This window comes from Carlito syrichta, unplaced genomic scaffold (genome assembly GCF_000164805.1).
Source record: "Carlito syrichta isolate Samal-C Ts95f unplaced genomic scaffold, Tarsius_syrichta-2.0.1 Scaffold12248, whole genome shotgun sequence".
NCBI classification, from domain to species: Eukaryota; Metazoa; Chordata; class Mammalia; order Primates; family Tarsiidae; genus Carlito; species Carlito syrichta.
Genome location: NW_006956344.1, coordinates 2,306 through 5,425, shown reverse-complemented (window position 1 = coordinate 5,425; position 3,120 = coordinate 2,306). Strand labels below are relative to the sequence as shown.

Here is a 3,120-nt window from a genome sequence, read left to right as displayed (position 1 = left end):
GAAGTTTTACATTTAGGTCGTTGATCCATTTAGAGTTAATTTTTGTATATGGTGATAGGTAGGGATCTTGTTTTAATCTTCTGCATGTGGTCAGCCAGTTTTCCCAGCACCATTTACTGAATAGGTTCTCCTCTCCCAAGGTATTGGTAGTGGAGGCTTTGTTGAAGATGAGTTGGTTGAGAAATTGAGGTTTTACTTCTGGAATCTCTATCCTGTTCCGTTGGTCTATATTCCTGTTCTTGTACCAATACCAGCCTATTTTGATTACTGTAGCTTTATAATAGAGTTTAAAGTCTGGAAGTGTGATACCGCCCGGTCTGCTTTCTTTTTTTTTTATTTTTGCTGAGGATTGTTGTGGTGATTTGTGGTCTTTTATGTTTCCATAGAATTCCTGTATTGTTGTTTCCAGGTCTGAGAAGAATACTGTTGGTAAAACTAAAATGGGTATTGCATTAAATCTGTAGATTGCCTTGGGTAGGATGGACATCTTAACAATGTTGAGTCTTCCAATCACGAACATGGAATATTTTTCTATTTTTTTGTGTCATCTTTGATTTCTTTGAGCAGTGTTTTGTAATTTTCATTGTAAAGATCTTTCCCGTCTCTGGTTGGGAAGATGCCACGGTTTTTGATTTTTCTTCTGGCTGTTGTGAATGGGATTGTGCTTTTTATGTGGGTTTCTGTTTATTTATTGTTGGTGTATAGAAATGTGACTGTCGGGGAAGCGGCGGCATCTGGGCATCGACTGGGAGGCTGCTCCAGAAAGAAGAAAGATGGAAAGTGGGCGGTCCTGCTGGAGTCCAAGTCCTCCCCACTGCACCTGTTGCACAAGATGCACAAACTCCTCCTGCTGGGCCAACTGTGTGACATCACGATCAGCGTAGAGTACCAGGGTATGCGTGAGAACTTCGTGGCTCAAATGGCCATGCTGGCGGCCACCAGTGAGTTCTTTTAGGAGATATTCCTCATTGAGAAGACTGCAAACGGGGACAGGACAAACGTCTGCCTCAATGAGGTGCAGATGGTCGACTTTGCTTTGTTTCTGGAGTTCATCTATACCCCAGGTGCAGGTGGAGGAAGACCAGGTGCAACAAATGCTCGAAAGGGTTGAAAAGCTCAAGTGTCTGGACCTATCAGAAACATGTTTCTAGCTGAAGAAACAGATGTTGGAGTCCGTGCTTTTGGAGCTGCAGAATTTCTCCGAGGTTCAGGAGGCAGAGGCCAGTGGCGGCTCTGGTCAGCATGGCACCAGCTCTCAGGGCAGGTGGGGTCATGGACAGCCCTCACCCCACTGGCCTTGGGGACATCTCAGACTTCCTGATGGAGAGGATCAGTGATGGTGCATTGTCAGATGTGATTTCGAGGAAATTCAAGGAAAAATTGGACAAGAAGAAGGAGGCCGCCAAGCCTCTCTACCCGAAAATCTTTAGGGCCAGTGGGAGGCTGGTGGGAAGGAAGGTCTTTGTGGAGATCCCCAAGAGGTACACGAGGGGACTCCGAGAGCAGGAGAAGAGGGTGGAGGCTGCTGAGGGGGCCTGCAGGTGCCCCCAGGCCCAGAGCCCGGTTGGTGCCGCCGCTGTGGAGCAGGCTGGTAGCCTGGAGGGCCAGCTGGGTGCCCAGGGGAGAGGTGACACTGCAGAGGGCGGGGCCTGAGGAGGAGGAGGAGGAAGACAAGGAAGAGGAGTCTGATGAGGCGGGCAGGAGGCGGGGCAGCTTTAAGGGCACAGTGTGCCAAGGCTTTCCTATAGGAGAAGAGCTTCCTGAAGCGAAGCTGGCCGCCCCAGTGTGCGGCGGCTGATGTAATGTACCGCTGCGACATGTGCTGCTAGACCTTCGCCAAACGCTGCAACCTCAAGAGTCCCCAGCGCCATGTGCACAGCAGAGAACGCCACTTCCCGTGTGAGCTGTGCAGGAAGAAGTTCAAGCGCCACGTGCTGCCGGTGCAGGAGGGTGGCAGCGAGCGCCACCAGTGCAACCAGTGCGGCAAGGGCTGGACCCCTAGAATGGCGCTGCGGCTACATGAGCGCAGGCACATGGGTGATCCGCCGCATGGCTGCGCTGACTGCACAGAGCATGCTTCTCGTGGCTCTCGCACTCAAGACGCCCAAGAGAATTCGTACGGGGGAAAAGCCTTTTGTCTATGATGAGTGTGATGCAAGATTCACTCAGAACCATATGCTGATTTACCACAAGTGGTGTCACACAGGTGAAAGGTCTTTCATGTGTGAAACGTGTGGCAAGAGCTTCGCCTCCAAGGAGACCCTGAAACATAGCAGGATACACACGGGCTCCAAGCCCTTCAAGTGTGAGGTCTGCTTCTGGACGTTTCCACAGCAGAACTGGCTGTACCAGCACATCAAGGTCCACACAGATCCAGGACAAGATCACTCCATGGAAGTCTTTCCTTGTCATCGTAGATAGCTCACCCAACATTGACGACAGCCACAAGACAGAGCAGCTGGATGAAGAGTACACGGTGCCCAAGCTCGTAGATAAACTGCTGTCTTTCACAGAGAACGGCCATATCCACAGCCTGGCCGCAGTCCAGGTGCTGTGCGTGGTGGGCAGGAGAGCACCTCTGCATACCCCCACCTGCAAATCAGACAACGCCATGGTGTCGCGGCCCCACCAGCGGACCCACTGCCCCCACCGCTCCACTCTCTGGCAAGCATGGACTGAGAGCTGGGGGATGTGCCCGCAGCTCCCTCCTGCTGGTCATGACTGGCTTGCTGGACAGCTGTACTTGGCATAGTGCCAGCTGAGAATGGTCACTGTTGGGGGCAAAGATGCGGCAGGGACAGCCCATACCTCCCGGACCACTGCTGGTGCACACACTTGATCATGGTGTTCTGCCACCTTTCCTTGCGACCCCCATCTGCATGACTCTGCTCTACTCATGACAGAGGGTGTTCGCAGTCCTGCATGGTGTTGGCATGGGCTATGCGTGTCTCGTTCCTATGTCCCACAGTATTGTGACAACTGTCCTCAGGCAGAGATTGGGCAAGGGCGCAGCTTGTGACCCCACTGCTCCTGGTCTTCCAGTCTCTCACCTGCCTTATACTTCCTGTGGGTTGACTTCTCTGCTACTTTCGAGATATTCTTCTATCAAGCTAAGAAAAC

General features: G+C 52.0%; 1 pseudogene; it reads left to right on the top strand.

Moving 5' to 3' along the window:
* The first annotated feature begins 705 nt into the window (after positions 1-705).
* LOC103257807 lies at positions 706-2,752 on the top strand (annotated as a pseudogene).
* Positions 2,753-3,120: the final 368 nt, after the last annotated feature.